Here is a 26,407-nt window from a genome sequence, read left to right on the forward strand (position 1 = left end):
TTGGGTGGCGGCAGCCTCCCCTGGGAACTGCATCCCCAGAAACAGCCAGCAGGGGACAGGGATTGACCAGGATAAAAGTAGGAAGAGGCTTTGGGCAAGCTTGAAATACTCCAGTAAAATGTGACATAAAATCCATGGGAGTCAGGTGGCGGGGAGAAGGTCTTCTAAGGTGTCCAAATAATTCTTAAAAATGAATCCAGATTTGTCATTTCTGAATTTAGAGATTTGCCTGCTCCCAACCATTCCCTGGCCACTCTGGAATTCTTCAGCCAACTCTGAGCAAGGCCCCATGGCCAGGCACTTGAAGGATCTCAAGACATTGGAAAAGTCCTGCCCTCCGGAGTTTGCAAAGGTAAATGGGAAACTTTTATACGTAAGAATTAGCTGTCAGTGCCAGGCCCTGCCTCACCTTTCATTTAATTCAAGAAAAAAAAGAGCTCAGATTACCTTTTATTTTTGGATAAATGAATGAGCTTTTCTCTGTTTTGAAGATTGGAGACCCCCCAGCCCCAACACACACACCTCATCCCCTGACCTCAGAGTTGCTTTACTTTGCAGGAGCATGGAGAGGGAGGTCCCTGACTGGGAGTCAGGAGACTTGGCTAGTGGTCTCAGCCTTGTCCCAAGCCAGTCATGGAGGGCCTCTGATTCCTCATGCTCCTCACCTGTAGAATGGCGGCTGCTGGGGGGCATTTTCTCCTTTACTTATACAAAGCTATGATGTGACAGGCTAGGAAGGGGCGGCTGTTCAAGCATCCTGCGGGAACTGGGGCTGTCAGTGAAGGAGTGGGACGGGGCAGTGCCCTTTAATGTGCCAGAGGGAATGTTGGTCCCCCAGAATTCCCTCCATGGGCGTGGTGGGAGTGACAGTTGAATGGGGCAGTTGGAGAAGAGGGCCCCAGGCAGGTGGGACAGGGAAGCTGAATCTGAGGTCCGTGGATGGAAGAAGACTCAGGCTAACAGGCAGCAGGCAACACCCGCTGAGCCCCATGACTTTGGACCCTTCCTCCTCATCCTTTCCTCCTCAGGACCAGGACGCTAGCATTTCCGGCACAGGTAGAGCTTCTCTCTGTAGCAATCAGCCCCCAATGCCCGTCTGTCTTCCCCAGGACAGGCTGTGGGGGGTGACACCACATCAAACGTGGCTGCCCACATGGGAGTCAGCAGGGACCTGTGGCCTCCCAGAGCAGGAGGGAGGCTTGGGGCACTTCTGTCTTTGGAGCCCACTGGTGTACAAGAAAAAGTAGAAGTGCCAAGCCAGGATATCCAAATCTGTGACATACAAAAGCCTACATTGAATAAACGAAGTCTTTTAACACACACACATGGACACACTGTCTTGTTCACAGTTTAATCACAGGACTTTTAAATTTAAGAGACTAAAAAACAACTTAAATTCACTGTGCACCCCCGCGTGGTTCCCACAGGTCTAAGATGGGAGTTCTCATCTTCCTTCTATCTTGTCAGAATATCTCTGTAACTGAATGGGTGACCTCATTTGGAGACTTCATCAGAGGTCACTGTGTGGGACCCTCTGGGAATGAGAGGCCTTGGGCAAAGCCCCCACCCCCATTCCTGCTCCCCAGGCTTAGCATCCTCTCATCTGTTTGAGATTCCTTCTGCCCTCTCTTCACCTCCTGCCTGTCTCTCCCAACAGCAGCCCCTCCTCCTGGGTCTGGCTACCCACTTGGGTGCTGGGGACAGCCGGACAGAGCTTCTCCTCTGAGCTGGAGGCTGGCCAGGGACTGAAGGAAGAGGCTATGGGAGTTGGGGAGAGGACATAAGACCATTAGATATTGGTAGTTTGGGTGGCTTGAAATTAAGAATGGATTTATCAAGAAATCAACAGCATCTATAATCTCTTATCTGGGAAGGATTTTATCATTAACAGTGTATCTGCATTTGACAGATGCAGGGGAATCCTAAGGAAGGACTTCCATTATGGGCACAAAGGAACACTAAGAATCCAATTCTCAAACAAGAATTGCTACTTGTTAATTTTCTGGGTTAGAGAGGCAGAAATGGAACATAATTGAGCAAAGTAAGTAGATGTGGAAAATATTTCTTGAAACGTCCTCTAGGTATCTTTTGTCCTCCACCTTTGGAGAGCAAGGATAGAGAAAAATGGATCTACTATAAGGAAAACAGCAGTGCAAAGGTGAGGATAAATGCTGAGTCCCCAGAGCCCCAGAGTTGGGGAGCAATAAGGAGTGGTGGAATTGTGGCAAAAAAAGGGTTGCTGTTGCTCAGTATGAGGGGATTGTAGCCACGTGGGCATGCAGAGCTCTTGATATTTTGTCACAAGCCAGAGGTCTTTTCTCTTTTAATATGATATCTTCTAATTCAAATTCAGAAAAATTTAAAATCTGTACAGGCCAAATAAAATGGACCTGTAAATCATATGTGGTCCATAATCCACTGCTCTAAAGAGAGACCTTCCTGCTTCTACCTTGTCAGGTCCATTGAGGTCAGGTTAGGAATGCCCTGCCAGAAAGCAGAGCGATGGATGCACCAGGCACCTTCTTCCATCCCCTGCCAACCCTCAGATGCTATGAGTGGAAAAAAGCTGCCAGGAACAGAGTCATGATAGCTTCAGGGGCCCTGGCCCGGTCCTGTCTTCACTCGTTTCAGCTCCCATCAGGCCCCCCCACCCCCACCCCCTAGCTGCCAGCAAGCAGATTTGCCGCTCCAGGCATCTCCTCACTCCTGGCAGAGGATGGCACGACAGACGGGGGATAGAGACGTTAGCCAAAGCAGACTTCCTGATTTAAAAAGTCTCATTTTCCCCCGGGGCTGCCAAATTTAGCAAGCTGCCATTCCTGCTGCAACACTTCCAAACCATCTTAGGTAATCATAACTCTGCATTCCCTGTGGAGTACTCAAGGAAATTACCTCCCAGCACCAATTTCCTACGCACTCTGATTACCCAAACATGGCCAGGGAGGCCTGGTCTCCTGTTTGGCATTTTGGAATCCAGACCCCTTAAGATGAGCTCATGACAGCTTGCTGCCAGGATTCTTTGCCATTAGGAAAGCGAGAAAAATTACAGAGGTCATAGTAACAGTTCTCCATGGCTGGTGAAGCCCACCCTCTCAGGAAGAGGAAATCCGGATTCTAAGGACTGGGCCCATGTAGTTTGGACAGGAGAGAAATTGCAAATGGGTTGCTGAGGGTGAGCAGAGGAACACAATGATTGTCCTCGCACGTCTGAGGGCACGTAAGGAGGGATAAATGTAGCCCGCATGGCACCTGAGCACAGAGCGACTGCTGCAGAAACATCACGTTCAGTTCCACAGAAAGAAAACAATTCATTCCCTTTAAGGCTATTTCTTTAAAAAAAGGTTTAACTTTTTATTTTGAAATGATTTTAAACTACATAAAAGTAACAACAATAATGCTAAGAAATTTTAACTACCCTTCACTCTGAATTGCAAATTAACATTTTGCCACATTTACTTTAACATTCTCTCTCTATGCATAATTATTATTTTTCTGACACATTTGAGAGTAAATTGCAGACATTTTGCTCCATTATCTCTAAATACTGTAGTATATATTTCCTAAGAATAAGGACATTCTCTCATATAACTGTAATTATCACAATTATTAATTGTCAAATTGTACAATTATCAACATCAGAAAATTTTACTTTGATAAAATACTATTATGTACCCTACAGTCCATACTCAAGTTTCCCCAGTTGTCCCAAAATAACATCCTTAATTTTTTTTTCCTGGTCCGGGATCCAATGTAGGATTGGATATTGCTTTTAGCTGTCAAGTACCTTTAGTTGCTGTTAATCTTTCATAATGCAAACAATTTTAAAAAGCACAGGCCAGTGGTTTTGTGGAATGTTCCTTTGGGTTTGTCTGATATTTTCTCATGACTAGAGTCAGGCTATCCATTTCTTTGCCGAAATATCCATTAGGGCTGTCTTGAGAGGTGACTGGGGTCTGTTACCAAGTCTTGCTGAATCATGGTCTGGTTGGTTAGAAGGAAATTCTCACTCGAGACACTGAGTTTTCCATGGCTAATGTTTTCTTGAATTCTTTTAATTCTTGGATTCTGTGATTCTCTCTCCCCCAAATAATTTCAGTTGGGTCTCAGAACTTGTAGTGAGCTTTTTCTTTATCAGCTACCCTGCGTTCTACCTCTGCTTTGCTCAGACTAAGCTTTTGCGCAGCCCTCAGGGCACTGCAGGCAGGGGAAGTGGCCTAGAGGCTGTGGGATGTCACAGACAGCTGGTCAGGGACCACGGCTTAGCTGTTCATGCCCATGTTGTGACAGCTACAGGGAGGATAAGAATGTGGTAGAAAGACTGCATGCAAGGCTGTGCCCATGTCCAGATTTCCTTCCTCCTATCTCTCTGGCCAGGGCTGGATTGCATTTATTTAACTAGCCAAGGACCCATCCAAGGATGAGAAGCCAAGTTCTTTACTTTTCTCAGTCTGAGCATCCCTGAGCATCCCCCTTCATTGCCTTCCTGCAGCAAATCTGGAAAAGCTGACGGGCTATGGGGCTGTGCATGATGCTTTGGGTAGAGGAAGCTGTGAAAGGCTTTCTGATAAATAGCCAAACACGAAGTCTCATGGGAAGGGTCTTGGGGCTGGGGTGGGGGACTTTTGCCCAGGGTTTGGTCTTGCTCACATGGTGCCCTCAAGAGCTTCACTGTGCAGGTACCACACACCCAGTTTCAGCTGAATGCCTCACCTGGGCTTTCTCTCAAACTCTCCTTCTCACCTCTCCTCTCTTTTGCAGACACCCAGCTCTAGTGTCACTTCCCATAAGTTCTCCTTAACCCCATTCTCCTCCCACACCATACTGCTCTCTCCTTCCTCAGAACTTGGGTAGCACAGGTGGTCTGCATTACTCAGTGACACTGAGCATAGACAGCCTGGTTCCAGGGTTTCCATTCTTAAATATATGGTTAAATGTTACAACGTCATGGGGCAATCCCTGCATAACTTCCAGATCTCATTCCTTTGCCTCCTGGAGGTAACCATCATCTTGAAATTGGTGTATATTTTCTTACTTATTTTAAAAAAAGTCAGCTATTTTTTAAGGATAGTTTTTGGTTACAGAAAAGTTGTGAAAACAATACAGATGGTTATTGCATCTTACTTTACTATTAAAATCTTACATATGGTGTTAAGATTAATGAACACATATTGATACATCATTATTGACTAATATCCATACTTCATTTAGCTTTCCTTAGTTTTTACCTAATGTCCCCCTCCCCCCTTTTTTTTGTTCCAGGATCCCATCCAGGATACAGTCATCATGTTTCCTTAGGCTCTTCTTGGCTGTGACAGTTTCTCAGATTTTCCTTGTTTTTTGATGACCTTGAAAGTTTTAAGTAGTACTGGTCACGTATTTTGTAGAATGTTCCTCAATTAGGATTTGTCTGTTATTTTTCCTATGATTAGACTGGAATTATGGGTTTTGGGGAGGAAGACCACAGAAGTAAAGTGCCCTCCTCATCCCATTATATCAAGGACATGTGCTATCACCATGATTTATCACTGTTGATGTTGACCCTGATCACCTAGTTGAGGTACTATTTGTCAGGTTTCTCCCCCGTCAAGTCATTCCTTTTTTCACTTTTCCACATCATACTGTACTCTTGGGAGCACTGTATTCTAGTTGATAGAGCTCTTTCTCACAGGCCTATATGTTGGCAATTCTGATACTTCTGTGTCTATATACTGGAATTGAATTAAGCAAATGGCTGGTGAATGCTGAGAGCCAGGTTTCTCACTTTTGGAGTGGGAGTTTATAGGTAAGCAAAGGGAGGAGGTTAGAATTATGATAATTACAGTAATGAGTCATAGCTGGAGAATCAGGAGGAATCCATGTTTAGATTAAATATATTCAGATGGTTACATATAAAAATAATTTTAGATATGTCTATATATGCTAGTTAATATACACACATACATTTCCTTGGTCTGTCAGCCAAGGGGGTCCAGAAGAAACAACATCCTAGTAACAACATACCCAGTACCCATATCTTGGTTTCTAATACTATTTTCCAATAAGATGAATCAGGGCTACTTGGAGAAATGGAATTTTACTATAAATATATTTATCAGTGCACACTTGCTTTGCAAGTTTGTGAACTTTACACAAGTGGTTATCACAGTGTATGTGTTTTCTTGCAATGCCTTTTACCCCTTTCAATTTATCATGTGCAATATTCACATGGGTTGATGTGTGGATTTGCATTCATTTTTATTGTTGAATAGTAATATATGGTATTCATATTATACAACACACCCATTTTCCTATTGATGAATATTCAAAATGTTACAAAAAGAGCTGCTACAAATATTTCTATAGAGGGGCCACTGAGATATTTTTACATGAGATTCTGTCTTCTGTGGATTTTTTTAAAGTTTTTTATTTAAATTCAATTTAGTTAACACATAATATATTACTAGTTTCAGGGGTAGAATTTAGTGATTCATCAGTTGCATATAACACCCAGTGCTCATTACATCAAATGCCCTCCTTAATGCCCATCACCCAGTTACCCCATCTCCCCTCCCCTCCAGCAACTCTCAGTTTGTTTCCTAGAGTTAAGAGTCTCTAATAGTTTGCCTCCCTCTCTGTTTTCATCTTATTTCATTTTTCCTTCCCTTCCCCCATGTTCATCTGTTTTGTTTCTTAAATTCCACATACGAGTGAAATCATATGGTATTTGTCTTTCTCTGACTGACTTATTTTGCTTAGCATAATACCCTCTAGTTCCATGGATTGTTTGTTTGTGTTTTTCTAGATTGAAGTTCATTGTTGACATTAGTATGATTGAAAAGAGGCAGCAGAGGTAGGGGAGAATTTGTGAGGACAATGAAAAGGAGCATGCAAGGTTTGTGGTTACCCTGATGGGACTCCTTGAACAGACGGAATTGGTTCTGAGCATTTATATACCTAAGGAGTATAATTGCTGGCTATGTTAGTAAAATAATCTTGAATTGGTTCAGATAATGCCAAATTGCTTTATAAATTAAACAATTTATATTCCTATCAGCAGGGTTTAAGAGCTGCTGTGATCCATACATATACCAAGGCTTACAATTTTCAGACTTAAATATTACCTATCTGAAGAATGATAAATAGTTCTTACTATGATTGTGGCTTTAATGTGCACTTCCCTGATACTCAGAGATGGAGCATTTTTATGTCCGTTTATTTGGCTTATCTGTGAATTGCCTGTTTATATCTTTTGCCCACTTCTCTAATTGATTGTCCTTTTTTATTGATATATAGAGCATTCTTTGTAACTTTTGCATACTAATTCTTTGTAATTAAGTGAATCACATTTACACCAACATGTTGCTTTACTTTTTAATCTTTTAAAAAAAATTTTTATTGTTATGTTAATCACCATACATTACATCATTAGTTTTAGATGTAGTGTTCCATTGATTCATTGTTTGTGCATAACACCCAGTGCTCCATGCAGAACATGCCCTCTTTAATACCCATCACCAGGCTAACCCATCTTCCCACACCCCTCCCCTCTAGAGCCCTCAGTTTGTTTTTCAGAGTCCATCGTCTCTCACGGTTCGTCTCCCCCTCTGATTCCCCCCCTCATTCTTCCCCTCCTGCTATCTTCTTCTTCTTTTTTTTTTCTTAACATATATTGCATTATTTGTTTCAGAGGTACAGATCTGAGATTCAACAGTCTTGCACAATTCACAGCGCTTGCCAGAGCACATACCCTCCACAGTGTCTATCACCCAGTCACCCCATCCCTCCCACCCCACCCCCTACTCCAGCAACCCTCAGTTTGTTTCCTGAGATTAAGAATTCCTCATATCAGTGAGGTCATATGATACATGTCTTTCTGTTTTTGACTTATTTCGCTCAGCATAATACCCTCCAGTTCCATCCACATCGTTGCAAATGGCAAGATCTCATTCCTTTTGATGGCTGCATAATATTCCATTGTATATATATACCACCTCTTCTTTATCCATTCATCTGTTGATGGACATCTTGGCTCTTTCCACAGTTTGGCTATTGTGGACATTGCTGCTATAAACATCAGGGTGCACATACCCCTTCAGATCCCTACATTTGTATCTTTGGGATAAATACCGAGTAGTGCAATTGCTGGATCGTATGGTAGCTCTATTTTCAACTTTTTGAGGAACCTCCATACTGTTTTCCAGAGTGGCTGCACCAGCTTTCATTCCCACCAACAGTGTAGGAAGGTTCCTCTTTCTCCGCATCCCCGCCAACATCTGTCATTTCCTGACTTGTTAATTTTAGCCATTCTGACTGCTGTGAGGTGGTATCTCATTGAGGTTTTGATTTGGATTTCCCTGATGCCGAGCGATGTTGAGCACTTTTTCATGTGTCTGTTGGCCATTTGGATGTCTTCTTTGGAAAACTGTCTGTTCATGCCTTCTGCCCATTTCTTGATTGGATTATTTGTTCTTTGGGTGTTGAGTTTGATAAGTTCTTTATAGATTTTGGATACTAGACCTTTATCTGATCTGTCATTTGCAAATACCTTCTCCCATTCTGTCGGTTGTCTTTTGGTTTTGATGACTATTTCCTTTGCTGTGCAAAAGCTTTTTATCTTGATGAAGTCCCAACGGTTCATTTTTGCCCTTCCTTCCCTTGCCTTTGGCGATGTTTCTAGGAAGAAGTTGCTGCGGCTGAGGTCGAAGAGGTTGCTGCCTGTGTTCTCCTTTAGGATTTTGATGGACTCCTGTCTCACATTGAGGTCTTTCAACCATTTGGAGTCTATTTTTGTGTGTGGTGTAAGGAAATGGTCCAGTTTCATTCTTCTGCATGTGGCTGTCCAATTTTCCCAACACCATTTGTTGAAGAGACTGTCTTTTTTCCATTGGACATTCTTTCCTGCTTTGTCAAAGATTAGTTGACCATAGAGTTGAGGGTCCATTTCTGGGCTCTCTATTCTGTTCCATTGATCTATGTGTCTGTGTTTGTGCCAGTACCATACTGTCTTGATGATGACAGCTTTGTAATAGAGCTTGAAGTCCGGAATTGTGATGCCGCCAGCTTTGCTTTTCTTTTTCAACATTCCTCTGGCTATTCAGGGTCTTCTCTGGTTCCATACAAATTTTAGGATTATTTGTTCCATTTCTCTGAAAAAAGTGGATGGTATTTTGATGGGGATTGCATTGAATGTGTAGATTGCTCTAGGTAGCATTGACATCTTCACAATATTTGTTCTTCCAATCCATGAGCATGGAACGTTTTTCCATTTCTTTGTGGCTTCCTCAATTTCTTTCATGAGTGTTTTATAGTTTTCTGAGTACAGATCCTTTGCCTCTTTGGTTAGATTTATTCCTAGGTATCTTATGGTTTTGGGTGCAATTGTAAATGGGATCGACTCCTTAATTTCTCTTTCTTCTGTCTTGTTGTTGGTGTATAGGAATGCCACTGATTTCTGTGCATTGATTTTACTTCCTGCTACTTTACTGAATTCCTGTATGAGTTCTAGCAGTTTTGGGGTGGAGTCTTTTGGGTTTTCCACATAAAGTATCATATCATCTGCAAAGAGTGAGAGTTTGACTTCTTCTTTGCCAATTTGGATGCCTTTTCTTTCTTTTTGTTGTCTGATTGCTGTGGCTAGGACTTCTAATACTATGTTGAATAGCAGTGGTGATAGTGGACATCCCTGCTGTGTTCCTGACCTTAGGGGGAAAGCTCTCAGTTTTTCTCATTGAGAATGATATTCGCTGTAGGTTTTTCATAGATGGCTTTTATGATATTGAGGTATGTTCCCCCTATCCCTATAGTCTGAAGAGTTTTGATCAAGAAAAGATGCTGTACGTTGTCAAATGCTTTTTCTGCATCTATTGAGAGGATCATATGGTTCTTGTTCTTTCTTTTGTTAATGTATTGTATCACATTGATTGATTTGCGGGTGTTGAACCAACCGTGCAGCCCAGGGATAAATCCCACTTGGTCGTGGTGAATAATCCTTTTAATGTACTGTTGGATCCTATTGGCTAGTATTTTGGTGAGAATTTTTGCATCCATGTTCATCAGGGATATTGGTCTGTAATTCTCCTTTTTGATGGGATCTTTGTCTGGTTTGGGGATCAAGGTAATGCTGGCCTCATAAAATGAGTTTGGAAGTTTTCCTTCCATTTCTATTTTTTGGAACAGTTTCAGAAGAATAGGTATTAATTCTTCTTGAAATGTTTGTAGAATTCCCCTGGGAAGCCATCTGGCCCTGGGCTTTTGTTTGTTGGGAGATTTTTTTTTTTTTTTTAAACGTTTCTTGTTTTGTTTTGTTTTTTTTTTAAAGATTTTATTTATTTATTTGAGACAGAGAATGAGAGACAGAGAGCATGAGAGGGAGGAGGGTCAGAGGGAGAAGCAGACTCCCTGCTGAGCAGGGAGCCTGATGCGGGACTCGATCCCGGGACTCCAGGATCATGACCTGAGCCTAAGGCAGTCGCTTAACCAACTGAGCCACCCAGGCGCCCTGTTGGGAGATTTTTGATGACTGCTTCAATTTCCTCAGTGGTTATAGGTCTGTTCAGGTTTTCTATTTCTTCCTGGTTCAGTTTTGGTAGTTGATACATCTCTAGGAATGCATCCATTTCTTCCAGATTATCTAATTTGCTTGCATATAGTTGCTCATAATATGTTCTTATAATTGTTTGTATTTCTTTGGTGTTGGTTGTGATCTCTCCTCTTTCATTCATGATTTTGTTGATTTGGGTCATTTCTCTTTTCTTTTTGATAAGTCTGGCCAGGGGTTTATCAATCTTGTTAATTCTTTCAAAGAACCAGCTCCTAGTTTCGTTGATCTGTTCTATTGTTCTTTTGGTTTCTATTTCATTGATTTCTGCTCTGATCTTTATTATTTTTCTTCTCCTGCTGGGTTAAGGGTTTATTTGCTGTTCTTTCTCCAGCTCCTTTAGGTGTAGGGTTAGGTTGTGTACTTGAGACCTTTCTTGTTTCTTGAGAAAGGCTTGTATTTCTATATACTTGCCTCTTAGGACTGCCTTTGCTCATCCCAAAGATTTTTAACAGTTCTGTTTTCATTTTCATTGGTTTCCATGAATTTTTTAAATTCTTCTTTAATTTCCTGGTTGACCCATTCATTCTTTAGTAGGATGCTCTTTAGCCTCCATGTGTTTGAGTTCTTTCCGACTTTCCTCTTGTGATTGAGTTCTAGTTTCAAAGCATTGTGGTCTGAAAATAGGCAGGGAATGATCCCAATCTTTTGGTACCGGTGGTGACCTGATTTATAACCTAGGATGTGATCTATTCTGGAGAATGTTCCATGGGCACTAGAGAAGAATGTGCATTCCGTTGCTTTTGGATGGAATGTTCTGAATATGTCTGTGAAGTCCATTTGGTCCAGTGTGTCATTTAAAGTCTTTATTTCCTTGTTGATCTTTTGCTTAGATGATCTGTCCATTTCAGTGAGGGGGGTGTTAAAGTCCCCCACTATTATTGTATTGTTGTCAATGTGTTTCTTGGCTTTTGTTATTAATTGCCTTATATAATTGGCTGCTCCCATGTTAGGGCATAGATATTTACAATTGTTAGATCTTCTTGTTGGATAGACCCTTTAAGTAGGATATAGTGTCCTTCCTCATCTCTTATTACAGTCTTTGGTTTAAAATCTAATTTGTCTGATATAAGGATTGCCACCCCAGCTTTCTTTTGGTGTCCATTAGCATGGTAAATCGTTTTCCACCCCCTCACTTTCAATCTGGGGGTGTCTTTGGGTCTAAAATGAGTCTCTTGCAGACAGCATATTGATGGGTCCTGTTTTTTAACCCAATCTGATAGCCTGTGTCTTTTGATTGGGGCATTTAGCCCATTTACATTCAGGGTAACTATGGAAAGATAGGAATTTAGTGCCATTGTATTGCCTGTAAGGTAACTCTTACTGTATATTGTCTGTGTTCCTTTCTGGTCTATGTTGCTTTTAGGCTCTCTCTTTGCTTAGAGGACCCCTTTCAAGATTTCTTGTAGGGCTGGTTTTGTGTTTGCAAATTCCTTTAGCTTTTGTTTGTCCTGGAAGCTTTTTATCTCTCCTTCATTTTCAATGACAGCCTAGCTGGATATAGTATTCTTGGCTGCATATTTTTCTCATTTAGTGCTGAATATATTCTACCCGTCCTTTCTGGCCTGCCAGGTCTCTGTGGATAGGTCTGTTGCCAATCTAATGTTTCTACCATTTTAGGTTACAGACCTCTTGTCCCGGGCTGCTTTCAGGATTTTATCTTTGTCTCTGAGACTCATAAGTTTTACTATTAGATGTCGGGGTGTTGACCTATTTTTATTGATTTTGAGAGGGGTCTCTGTGCTTCCTGGATTTTGATATCTGTTTCCTTCCCCTAATTAGGGAAGCTCTCTGCTATAATTTGCTCCAATATACCTTCTGCCCCTCTCTCTCTTTCTTCTTCTTCTGGGATCCCAGTTATTCTAATGTTGTTTCCTCTTATGGTATCGCTTATCTCTCGAATTCTGCCCTCATGATCCAGTAGTTGTTTATCTCTCTTTTTCTCAGCTTCTTTATTTTCCAGCATTTGGTCTTCTATATCACTGATTCCCTCTTCTGCCTCATTTATACTAGCAGTTAGTGCCCCCATATTTGATTGCACCTCATTAATAGCCTTTTTGATTTCGACTTGGTTAAATTTTAGTTCTTTTATTTCTCCAGAAAGGGTTTATCTAATAACTTCCATGCTTTTTTCAAGCCCAGCTAGTATCTTTAAAGTGATGATTCTGAACTCTAGATCCGACATCGTACTAATGTCTGTATTGAGTAGGTCCCTGGCAGTTGGTACTACCTCTTGTTCTTTTTGTTGAGGTGATTTTTTCCATCTTGTCATTTTGTCCAGAGGAGAATAGATTAATGAGAGAACAAAATGCTAACAGGGTAACAACGTCCCCAGAAAATATACTCTAAACAAATCAGAAAAGACCTGAAACCAGGGGAAAAGAAAGGGAAAGACAGAAAAAAGAAAAAGAAAAAGATAAAGATAAAAACAAACAAAAACAGAACAAAACAAAAAAAAAACAGAATATGATCAAATATGATCAGGCTGGTACATAGATCAGTGCTACACACTAGATTTTGGGTGTATTTTGGTCTGTTAGAAGAAAGTGCCTCTCAAAATTTTAAAGAAAGAAAAACTTATATATGTACAAAAATAAGGGTTGATATGACGAAGGGATAGAATATGACTGTACAGATGAAAATTATAAAAAATTTTATAAAAGGAATTGATAAGTTGTTTGAAAAAAGAAAGAAGAGGATTTAAAAAAAAAAAAAGGGAGAGAATGTGATCAGGCAGGAGAGTAGAAAAAAACCATACACTAGAGATTTAGGGTATATTTTGATCTGTTAGAAGAAACTATCTCAAAATTTTAAAGAGAGAACAACATATATATATGCCAAAAATATGGCTAACTACTATGAAGGGATAGAATATGACTCTAAAAATGAAAAATAAAAATGTTTTTTAAAATAGGGATTGATAAAATGTTGGTTGAAAAAAGGAAAAAGAAAAATTCAAAAAAAGAAATTAACTTTGAAAGACTAAAGAATCATGGTAAAAAAGCCATGGATTCTATGTGCATTATTCCCCTAGCGCTGGAGTTCTGCCGTTATCATTGATTGGTAAACTTGGTCTTGGCTGGCTGTTCTCGCTGATCTTCTGGGAGAGGGGCCTGTTGCCATGGTTCCCAAATGTCTTTGCCAGAGGCGGAATTGCCCCGCCCTTGCCCGGTCCGGGCTAAGTAATCTGCTCGGGTTTGCTCTCAGGAGCTTTTGTTCCCTGCAAGCTTTCTGTACAGCTTTGGAGGCCGAGAGTGAAAATGGCGGCCTCCCAATCTCTGCCCCGGAGGAGCCGAGAACTCGGGGCCCTGCTCCTCAGTGCGCCCCCAGAGAAAAGCAGTCAGTCACTCCTGTCTTCCCGGTCTCTGGCCACACTCCGTGCTCACCTGGCCTGTGACCGAGTGTTTCTATCTCTGGCACCCGACTCAGTGTGGAGTCTCCAAACCCAGCAGATCCCTGCGGTGTACTCCCGCGCCACTCCTCCTTGGGGGAGGAAGGGGAGTCTCCCCGGATCTGCCACTTGTTGGGTCCCTGCTTCCAGAAAGTGGTCGCTTTTCTGTTCAGAGAGTTTTTGCTATTCTTTTCTTCGATCTCCTGTTGAGTTTGTAGGTGTTCAGAATGGTTTGATCCCTATCCAGCTGAATTCCTGGGACCAGACGAAATCCAGGTCTCCTACTCCTCCGCCATCTTGCTCCGCCCCCTACTTTTTAATCTTTAAACGTTTTTAAAATTTTGATCTTTTAAAAAATTATGTCTTTTGATTAACATGACTTGTTACTATAAAATAAAAGACAAACCACACACATGACTTGTTACTGTTGATGTTGACCTTGGTCACCTGGTTTGAAGTAGTGTTTGTCAGGTTTCTCCACTGTAAAGAATGGTGTTTCTCACAGAGTTGACAATTCTGATACTGTTAGCATGGTAGTTCTTTTTTCATCTTGTTACTTGCAATCTGTTTGTGTCTTTATACTTAAAATCCATCTCTTGTAGGCACCATATCATTGTGTCTTGTTTTTACATCCAGTCTGACAATCTCTAGTTTTTAATTGAAGTGTTTACTCCATTTATATTTAATGTAATTATTGATGTGGTTGGGTTTAAGTCTATCAGCTTACTATTTGTCTTCCACTTATCCCTCTGTTTTTTATTTTTCTGTTCCTCCTTGCCTACATTGAGATGTCAAGTATAATAAAGCTGTTAATAACAGCTCTTAATAAAGCTGTTTGGGGTTAATCTACTATTTTATGCTCCTTTTTATTTCTTTGATTAAATTCTTAGCTTTAAGTCCTTGTTTTCTTTCTGTTCCCCCCCTCCCCAGGTCTAACACTGTGCTGTGATTTACATTTTCATGTGTGTTATTGTGTGCTTATTTTTAAGTCTGTTTAGGGAAATAGATAAGTAAGTAGGAAAGTTTTCCCAGAGGAGAAAATGTCTGAATTGAACCTTGAAGGCTGAACAGGAATTGGTCAAGTGAAGGGAAGGATGTTACATTGTTCTAGGTTGTGACAGTGCTGAGTGCAAAGACCAAGAAGCAGAAATAATTGGCAATTTGTTCAGACTTGTGGCATTGCTGGAATGCAGTGTTAGGTGGTACAAATGGAGGGTGGGCCATGGAGTACAGCTCAGGTTGACAAGAAGTTTAGGGAGTTCTTATTTGAATTAGGAATCTAGAGCTGGATCCATGGTATTCATGTCATTAATATTCATTAATTGAATGATAGAAGAGATTTTGAGCAGAATTATTGCCTATAAAACATTTGCCCCCTCCAGTTGTTTATGTTTTTATTTTGGGGGATTTGTCTTTTTGAAGTGAAGACATTTTAATTTTCAAATTCTATTATTAGAAAGAATATATTATTCTAGAGGAGTGCTTCTTGTAATATAATATATGCAAGGGGTTTTCCAGGGTAATTGGAAAAAAGTGGGCATGTCAGTTTCTCTGTATCTAACCTGCCCAGATGAGATAGTGCCACTCATTTTATATACACTCTGCTTTCCCCCTAGCTTTATTGAGGTATAATTGACATATAATACAACTTCTTGTATCATACATGTAAATGTGTATGACATGCAGATTTGATAGACTTCATTGTGAAATGACTACCACAGTAACATTAATTAATACCTCCATCACCTTACATAATTACCATTCTCTTTTGAAGTGAAAATGTTTAAGATCCACTCTCTTAGCAACTTTCAAGTATATAATACAGTATTGTTAACTATAATCACCATGCTGTACATTTGATCCCTAGAATTTACTCATAACTATAAGTTTTTACCTACCTTTGACCGACATATCCCCATTTCCTCCACCACCCAACCACTGGCAACCACTGTTCTACTCTCTGTTACTATGAGTTTAGCTTTTTTAGATTCTAGATTTAAGTGGATATCATACAGTATTTGTCTTTCTCTGTCTGACTTCCTTCACTCAGCATAATTCCTTCCAGGTCCATCTTTGTTGTCCCAAATGACAGAATGTCATTCTTTCTCAAGACTGAATAATATTCCATTGTGTATGTATACCACATCTTCTTAATCCATTCATCCATAAATGGACACTTGGGTTGTTTCCATATCTTGACTATTGTGAATGATACTGCAATGGGTGTGAAGGTGCGGGTATATTTTCAGGATCCTGATTTCATTGCCTTTGGATATATACCCAGAATTGGGATTGCTGAATCATATGGCAGTTTTATTGTAAAATTTTTGAGGAGTTTACATGCTGTTTTCCATAGTGGCTGTGCCGATTTACCTTCTCACCAACAGTGCACAAGAATTCCCTTTTCTCTATGTCTTTGTCAATACTTTGTTATCTCTTGTCTTTTTGATGATAGCCATTCTAACAGGTATGAAGTGATATCTCCTTGTGGTTTTGACTTGCATTTCCCTAATGATTAGTGATATTGAGCACCTTTTCATGTACCCATTGGCCATTTGTATGTCTTCTTTGGAAAAATGTCTATTCAGTTCCTCTGCTCATTTTTTAATCAGATTTTTTAAATTTTATTTTGCTTTTGAGTTGTAGGAGTTCTTCATATATTTTGGATATTTACCCTTTATGAGACATGATTTGCAAATATTTTTTTCCCATTCTGTAGGTTGCCTTCTCATTTTGTTGATTTTTTCTTTTGCTGTGCAGAAGACTTTTAGCTTGATGTAGTTCCACTTAATTATTTTTGCTTTTTATTTCTCTTGTGCTTCTGATGTCACATCCAAAAGATTATTGCCAAGACAAGGAGATTTTTCCCTCTATTTACTTCTAGGAATTTATGGTTTTAATTCTTATGTTTAAGCCTTTAATCCATTTCAAGTTAATTTTTTGTGAGTGAGGTTAAGATAGGAGTCCAATTTTATTCATTTGCGTGTGATTATCCAGTTTTCCCAGTACCATTTATTAAAGAGAATATCTTTTCCCATAGAGCATTCTTGGATCCCTTGTCAAATATTAGTTGACTGTATATGCGAGTATATATGTATATGTTTATTTGTGGGCTCTCAATTTTGTTTTATTGGTTTATGTGTCTATTTTTATGCCAGCACCATTGATTACTATAGCTTTGTAGTATAGTTTGAAATCAGGAAGTGTCATGCCTCCAGCTCTGTTCTTCTTTCTTTGGCTTTTCAAGGTCTTTTGTGATTTCATACAAATTTTAGAATTGTTTTTTCTATTTCTGTGAAATATCATTAGGATTTTTATGGGGATTGTGTCAAATCTATAGATAACTGGTGTGGTATGGACATTTTAATAATATTAATTTTTCTGATCCATGAACACAAGATAACTTTCCATTTGTTTGTGTCTTCAATTTCTTTCCTCAGTGTTGTAGTTTTCAGTGTACAGATCTTTCACCTCCTTTATTAAGTTTAGCCAGGAGTATTTTATTGTTTTTGATGCTGTTGTAAATGAGATTGTTTTCTTTATTTCTTTTCATATATTTTGTTTTAGTGTATAGGAACACAACTGATTTTTGTATGTTGACTTCATATCCTGCAACTTTACTGAATTTGTTGATTAGTTTCAACATTTTTTTTTTGTAGTCTTATGGATTTTCTATATATAAGATATCATCTGCAAGCAAAGACAGTTTTACACCTTTCCAATTTGGATATGCTTTATTTCCTTTTCTTACTTAATTGCTATGGCTAGGACTTCCAGTACCATGTTGAATAAAAGTGGTAAGAGTGAGCATCTTTGTCTTCTTCCTGATCTTAGGTGAAAAATTTTCAAACTTTTGCCATTTAGTATGATGTTAGGTGTGGGCTTGTCATATATGGCCTTTATTATGTGGAGGTATATTCTTTCTATACCTGCTTTGTTGAGAGTTTTTATCATGAACAGATGTCATATTTTATCAAGTAATTTTTCTGCATCTATTAAGATGTATCTTAATGTATCAGATTAATTATTTTTCTGTATCTATTGAGAAGATCATATGACTTATATCTTTCATTCTATTAATTTGATGTCTCATATTTATTGATTTGCATATGTTGAACCATCCTTTCTTCCCAGGGATAAATTCCACTTAATCATGGTGTATGCTTTTAATGTGTTGTTGAATTCAGTTTGCTAATTTTTTTTGAGAATATTTGCATCTATATTCATCAGGGTTATTGGTCTATAGTTTTCTTTTCTTGTAATGTCCTTATCTGGCTTTAGTATCAGGGTAATGCTTGTCTTATAAAATGAGTTTGGGGGTAATATCTCCTCTTCAATATTCTGTAGGAGTTTGAGAAAGTTTGACATTAGTTCTTCTTTAAATGTTTGGTAGAATTCACTAGGGAAACAATCTGGTCTTGGATTTTCTTTTTGGGGGATAGTTTGGATCACTGGTTCAATCTCCTTTATTGTATTGGTCTGTTCAGATTTTTTATTTCTTCATTATTCAGTCTTGGTAAGTTGTGTGTTTCTAAGAATTTATCAATTACTTGTAGATTATCCAATCTGTCCATGTATGGTTGTTCTAGTAATCTCTTATGATCATTTGTATCTCTGTGGTATCAGTTGTAATATCTACTTTTTCTAATTTTATTTATGAGTCTTCTCTTTTTCCTTGTAGTCTAGCTAAAGTTTTGTCAATTTTGCTTATCCTTTCAAAAAGTCAGTTTTTACTTTCATTAATCTTTTCTATTGTTTTTTTTCCTGGCCTCTAGTTTATTTCTTTCTGCACTGATCTTTGTTATTTCCTTCTGCTAACTTTGGGCTTAGTTTTTCTTCATTTTTTGGTTCATTGAAGTGTAAAGTTAAGTTACTTATTTGAAATCTTTCATTTTTCTTAATGTAGACATTTATCACTATAAAATTCCATTTGGGGACTACTTTTGCTACATCCCACAAATTTTGGTATATTGTGTTTCCACTTTGTTTCAATATATTTTTTTTCATTTTCCTTTTGATTTCTTCTTTGACTCATTGGTTGGTCAGAAATATGTTGTCTAATTTCCACATATTTGTGAACTCTACAGCTTTCTTTTGTTATTGATTTCGTTTTATACCATTGTGATCAGAAAAAAATACTTGGTATTATTTCAATCTTCTTGAATCTGCTAAGACTTGTTTTGTGACCTATCATTATCTATCCTGGAGAATGTTCCATGTGTTCCTGAGAAAGATGTGTATTCTACTGTTGTTGGACAGAACAGTCTGTATATGTTTGTTAGGTCCACTTGGTCTAAAGTGTAGGTCAAGTCCAGTGTTTCCTTATTGATTTTCTGTCTGGATGATCTAGCTAATGTTGAAAGTGGAATATTAATGTATCATTGAACACTACATCTAAAACCAATGGTGTACTATATATTGGCTAATTGAATTAAAAAAAAAGTTACCTACTATTATTGTATATTTCTCCCTTCAGATCTGTTAGTATTTGCTTAATATATTTAGGTGCTCCATTGTTAAAACATATCTATCTATCATCTGTTTATATTTATACAATATATATGTGTGTGTGTATTATATATATATTTGTGTACAATGTGTATATATATATATATATATACAAATATATATGTGATTGTTGTATCTTTTTGGTGAACTGATCCTTTTATCATTATGTAGTAATTTTCTTTGTCCCTTGTTATAATTTTTGGCTTTAAAATCTATTTTGTTTGATATAAATGTCTGCTGTCTTTTGGTTTCCACTTGCAAAAAATACCTTTCTCCATCCCTTCACCTTAGCCTGCGAGTCTTTAAAGCTGAAGTGAGTCTCTTGTAGGCAGCACACAGTTGGGTCTTATTTTTTCATCCAGCCAGCCACTCTAAGCCTTTTGATTGAAGAACTTAATCCATTTACATTTCACATATCTATTGATAGGTAAGGACTTACTAATGCCATCTTACTGCTTTGTGGCTATTTTGTAGATCCCTTGTTCCTTTCTTCCTCTTTTGCTGCCTTCCATTGTGAATTGATGATTTCATAGTGGTATGCTTTGATTCCCTTCTCTTTATCTTTTGTAATTCTACTGTAGGTTTTTGCTTAAAAACCTTTTACCTTAAGGCTTACACAAAACATTTTATAGATATAATAGTCTATTTTATGTGATAACAACTTAATTTTTTTTATTATGTTATGTTAATCACCATACATTACATCATTAGTTTTTGATGTAGTCTTCCATGATTCATTGTTTCCGTATAACACCCAGTGCTCCATGCAGTACGTGCCCTCTTTAATACCCATCACCAGGCTAACCCATCCCCCCACCGTCCCCTCTAGAACCCTCAGTTTGTTTCTTAGAGTCCATAGTCTCTCATGGTTCATCTTCCCCTCCAATTCCCCCCCTTCATTTTTCCCTTCCTGCTATCTTCTTCTTCTCTTCTTTTTTTTAACATTGTAGGTTATAGATCTCTTCTCCCGAGTTGGTTTCAGGATTTTCTCTTTGTCTCTGAGACTCATAAGTTTTACTATTAGATGTCGGGGTGTTGACCTATTTTTATTGATTTTGAGGGGGGTTCTCTGTGCCTCTGGATTTTGATGCCTGTTTCCTTCCCCTAATTAGGGAAGTTCTCTGCTATAATTTGCTCCAATATACCTTCTGCCCCTCTCTCTCTTCTTCTTCTGGGTTCCCAAGTATCCTCATGTTGTTTCATCTTTTGGTATCACTTATCTCTCGAATTCTGCCCTCGTGATCCAGTAGTTGTTTATCTCTCTTTTTCTCAGCTTCTTGATTCTCCATCATTTGGTCTTCTATATCACTAATTCTCTCTTTTGCCTCATTTATCCTAGCAGTTAGAGCCTCCATTTTTATTGCCCCTCATTAATAGCCTTTTTGATTTCGACTTGGTTAGATTTTAGTTCTTTTATTTCTCCAGAAAGGGTTTCTCTAATAACTTCCATGCTTTTTTCAAGCCCAGCTAGCATCTTTAAAATCGTCATTCTTAACTCTAGTTCTGACATCTTACTAATGTTCATATTGATTAGGCCCCTGGCAGTCGGTACTGCCTCTTGTTCTTTTTTTGAGGTGATTTTTTCCATCTTGTCATTTTGACCAGAGGAGAATAAGTGAATAAGAGAACAAAATGCTAACAGGGTAAAAACCACCCCAGAAAAATATACACTAAACAAATCAGAAGAGACCTGAAACCAGGGGAAAAGAAAGGGAAAGAAAGAAAAAAAGAGAAAAAAAAAGAAAAAAAAAAGAGAAAAAGAAAGAAAGAAACAAACAAACAAAAAACCAGAATATGATCAAGTATCATCAGGCTGGTGCCTTAGATTAGTGCCACACACTAGATTTTGGGCGTATTTTGGTCTGTTAGAAGAAAGTGTCTCCCAAAATTTTAAAGAAAGAAAGAAAAACTTATATATGTACAAAAATAAGGGTAAATATGATGAAGGGATGGAATATGACTGTAGAGATGAAAATTATAAAAGATTTTATAAAAGGAATTGATAAGATAAGAAGTCGGTTGAGAAAAGAATGAAGATGATTTAAATAAAAAAATAATAGGAGAGAATGTGATCAGGCAGGAGACTAGAACAAAGCCATACACTAGAGATTTAGGGTATATTTTGGTCTGTTAGAAGAAACTGTATCCCAAAATTTTAAAGAGGGAACAACTTATATATATATACCAAAATAAGGTTAACTACTATGAAGGGATAGAATTTGACTCTAAAAATGAAAAATAAAAAAGATTTTTAAAAAAGGGAATGTTAAGATGTTGGTTGAAAAAGGGAAAAAGCAAAATTCAAAAAAAAAAAAAAAGAAAATTTAAAAAATTAACTTTGGAAGACTAAAGAATCATGGGAAAAAAGCCACGAATTCTATGTGCAGTATTCCCCTAGCGCTGGAGTTCTGCCGTTCTCATTGATTGGTAAACTTGATCTTGGCTGGCTGTTCTTGCTGATCTTCTGGGGGAGGGGCCTGTTGCCCTGATTCTCAAATGTCTTTGCTGGAGGCGGAATTGCCCCACTCTTGCCGGTCCGGGCTAAGTAATCTACTAGGGTTTGCTCTCAGGAGCTTTTGTTCCCTGCAAGATTTCCGTATAGCTTTGGAGGCTGAGAGTGAAAATGGTGGCCTCCCAATCTCTGCCCCAGAGGAGCCGAGAATTCAGGGCTCCAATCCTCAGTGAGCCCCCAGAGAAAAGCAGTCAATCACTCCCGTCTCCCCAGTCTCCGGCCGCACTCTGTGCTCACCTGGCCTATGACCGAGCGTTTCTATCTCTGGCACACGACCCCGTGTGGAGTCTCCAAACCCAGCAGATCCCTGCAGTGCACTCCTGCGCCACTCCTCCCAGGGGGAGAAGGGGGAGTCTCCCCGGATCTGCCACTTGTTGGGTCCCTGCTGGAAGAACAGTGGCCCGACTGTGCCATGGATCACAGTTTATGGCAACCCTGAGCTGAGAGCCCACTCCTGGGCTCTGTCTCTGCAGCTGGCTTTCCCGCTCTGATTCCTGGGAGCTCTGCCACACTCAGGCACCCCTAGTCTTTCTGTGACCCCGAGGGTCCTGAGACCACACTGTCCCAGAGAGGGTTCCACTTCCCACTTAGCCACCGGAGTGACATCCCTCAGCAGAGCTGACACTAAAAGTTCCAATTTTGTGCTCTGCTGCTCTACCACTTGCCAGTAGTGGCTGACAGAGGACCCCTCCCCACCATCTATCTTCCTGAATATCGCCTCGGATTCACTTCTCCACACGTCCTACCTTCCAGAAAGTGGTTGCTTTTCTGTTCAGAAAGTTGCTGCTATTCTTTTCTTTGATCTCCTGTTGAGTTTGTAGGTGTTCAGAATGGTTTGAACCCTATCTAGTTGAATTCCTGGGACCAGATGAAATTTAGGTCTCCTACTCCTCCGCTGTCTTTCTCCTCCCCCCAATAACAACTTAATTTTGATCACATATAAAAACTCTACCCTTTTACTCCTGTATTTTATGTTATTGATGTCACAATTTGTCTCTTTTATATTTTTATTTATTAAAAATTATTGTCTTTTAACCTTCATATTAGAATTGTTAACACACTACCATATTACAGTATTAGAGTATTCTGAATTTGACTATATACTTACATTAGTCAGTATGTTACATATTTTCATGTCACTAATTAGTATCCTTTAATTTCAGCATGAAGAATTTCCTTCAGCATTTCTTGTTAAGGCAGGTCTAGTGGTGATAAACTCCCTCAACTTTTGTTTGTCTTGGAAAGTCTTTATCTCACTTTCATTTTTGAATAATACCTTTGCCAGTTAGGGTATTCTTGGTTGGTAGGTTTTTGTTTTTGTTTTTGTTTTCCTGGCACTTTGAATACGTCATCTCACTCTCCAGGCCTGCATAGTTTCTGCTGAGAAATCACTAATTGGGTTTCCCTTGTAAGTTACAAACTTCTTTTCTCTTGCTGCTTTTAAGAATGTCTCTTTGTTTGATTTTTGACAGTTTTATTATAATGTGTGTTGGAAAGAATCTCTTTAAGTTGAGCTTCTTTGGTGACCTATGAGCTTCATGAGCTTGGCTATTCAAATCTCTAACTAGATTTGGGAAGTTTGCAGCCATTATCTCTTTTTTTTTTTTCTCCTAAATTTTTATTTAAATTCTAGTTAGTTAATGTATAGTGTAATATTGGTTTTGGGATTAGAATTTAGCGGTTCATCACAGCCATTATTTCTTATTTTTTTTTCGATTTTTAAAATTTTCCTTTTAAGATTTTTTATTTATTCATTTAAGAGAGAGAGCATGAACAGGGGGGAGGATCAGAGGGAGAGGGAGAAGCAGACTCCCCGCTGAGCAGGGAGCCCAACTCAGGGCTCCATCCCAGGACCCTGAGAGCATGACTTGAGCCAAAGGCATATACTTAATTGACTGAGCCACCCAGGCACCCTGCCATTATTTCTTTAAATAAGTCTGCCCCATTCTCCCCCCTTTTTTTTTCTGAAACTCCAACAATTCACAAACTGTTTCTTTTGATGGTATTCTATAGATCACATAGGCTTTCATCACTCTTTTTTTACTCTTTCTTTGTTCTCCTCTGACTGGATTATCTCAAAGTTCTTGTCTTCTAACTCATAGATTCTTTCTGTTGTTGATGCTATTACACTTTTCATTTTATTCATTGTATTCTTCACTTCCAGAATTTCTGTTTGGTATTTTTAACAATTTCTGTCTCTTTGTTAAACTTCTCCTTTTGGTTGTGTATTGTTTTCCTGATTTATCTGAATTGTCTTTCTGTGTTTTCTTGTAACTCATCGAGTTTCCTTAAAACAGATGTTTTCACTTCTTTATTGGGTTAATTGCAGATCTCCATATCTTTGGGAAGATTATTATTGTCCTTTAGTGGTGTCATGTTTCCTTAATTTTTCATGCTCCTTGAGGTTTTGCATTGCTGTCTTCACATTTGAAATATCAGTTACCTCCTTGAATCTTTACTAACTGCCTCTGGGAGAGAAATACTTCCCATGATCCTTGCTATGGAGTCTAGGGCTTTCTCAGACCTTCTATGGATATGCCTGCTCCATACTTCTTGCTCTTCCTTGTGGCAGAATTCTTAAGCCTATATGCTTTCTCTCAATTCTGCAAAGCACCAGGCTAGGTGCTGACAGCCTCCCTTTTGTTTTTCTAAAAGTGGTGCTAAAGCTCAAGTTTGTGGTCTCTCCCTAGCCCACAGATTTGGTGTGGTTTTCTGTGCATGCTCACTAGCTGTCTGTCAAAGCTTCCTCTTACCGCAGCCATTGGCAGCATGCACAGGGAGCTGGCCACAGGATGGGTGTGTGTGTAGATGAGGCATGTGGAATTCTAGCAGTGCCTGTGAACCAGTTGGAGGCATGTGTGAATGAGGTATCCTCAGCAGCTCAAGAGCAGGTTTCTTGATGTAGTCTATGATGCAGTTAGTAGGATCCATGTTCCTTTAATGCCCATGAAGAGTCCTATGTGCCTCTCTTGCAGCATCTTCCTGCACCTGCCATGTAGCTCAGAATCTAGTCCTCTGAATGTGGTGAAAGAAAAATAGGCTTCTTTGTCAGTATCCTGTACAGCTGGATGCCAGCTCTGGAAGCCAGTTCTCACTTTCCCCTGTGAGAGAAATCACGGGCTGAGAAGATCTCTTTTGACCCTAAACTATGCTGCCTTGGGGGAGTGGTAGTGTGGATAAAGTCAACTATTAACCTTTCCCTCTCCAATACATCCAAGCTTATATATTTTTTTGTTCCAATGGTGTGCTGGAAATTCTCCACTGGTAACCTTAACCTGGAAAGGTTCTCTTGTCCTTAGTGATTGTCTGAGGCAATATTTTTCAGGGACTCCTAGATCATGGCTAACGGGGGCTGGAGTTAGTTCATGGGCCACTTCAGGGCCCACAGTCAGGACCAAGGTCTCTATGTCCATTGTCTGATACCTGGGTGGGCAAGACTCCTCCTGGGTTTCTTGGCAGATGGTGCTGGATCCCACAGCTCCCAGAAGGGCACTTTTGCTGGTGAATAGATGCCAAATTGTTGTTGGGAGTAGGGGAAACACAAACAAAGGTTGTCTTTTTTCAGCCACGATGCTAGTGTCACTACTACGTATATTCTTGAGTAAGTCCTTTCCCTTCTTTGGGCCTCTGTTTCCTCTTCTGTATAATGAAGAGTTTGTAAAAGATTGAATTTGAGAACATTTCAAACTCTGTCATTGGTTTATTAGTCATTAAAACCTTGATGGGAATTGGTTCATTGGATGTTTCTAGCCATGAAAATTTTCGAGAAAATTCATGGGAATGGGACCCCCATGTATATATATAATAATGAGGCCTCTGGTGGTAAGTGACAGAAACCAACTCAAGATAATTGGGTAAAAAGGGAGAATTCATCTCTAGCATATAGGGAGGGAGGTGTTTGGAACCATAGGGGAAGAACAGAGCTGGGGTCTCATTCAGGAAAGGACTGAAACCAAGAATAGGCAAACCTTCAAGGATTATTCTCTATTCATTAGGTTTAGGTGATTGGTGAATGGGGTGGTCGGTTTATGGACGGGACAGGCACTCCAGAAAGTGTTCTCTCCACTTAGATTGTTGGTTTTCCTTAGGGGCAGTGGTCTCAGAAGTGGGGGGGTGGGGGAGGAATGTGTGCTTGTCCAGATGTGCCTGGTCTTGAGAGGTAGTCCCACTGGAGGTCTCTAGTCCTTGGGTATGGGACAATGTGGACGCACAAGAAGCAGGAAGAAAAAGAAAAAGAGGTGTGTGACAAACTTCACTCTGTGTGAAGCAAATTTGTGCGACAGCAAACACACTTTCCTGGAGCTCTTTTGTTGGTCTGGGATTCAGGGTTGGCTACAGACTGGCTCCTAACAGACAATCCACAATAGGTTTTCTGCTCCCCATCAACCCAAAATGGTAAAGAAGAGGCACTGAATGTCCT

General features: G+C 39.4%; 1 protein-coding gene across 1 annotated transcript in view; it reads left to right on the forward strand.

Moving 5' to 3' along the window:
• Nucleotides 1-235: 235 nt before the first annotated feature.
• ABCC12 (ATP binding cassette subfamily C member 12) overlaps nt 236-26,407 on the forward strand; it is a 93,963-nt gene continuing 67,791 nt past the window's right edge. Inside the window, exon 1 of the mRNA XM_036124326.2 lies at nt 236-352. The gene's annotated coding sequence lies outside the window, so the exon portion shown is untranslated. The remainder of the gene's footprint in view (nt 353-26,407) is intronic.

This window comes from Halichoerus grypus, chromosome 15 (assembly GCF_964656455.1).
Source record: "Halichoerus grypus chromosome 15, mHalGry1.hap1.1, whole genome shotgun sequence".
NCBI classification, from domain to species: Eukaryota; Metazoa; Chordata; class Mammalia; order Carnivora; family Phocidae; genus Halichoerus; species Halichoerus grypus.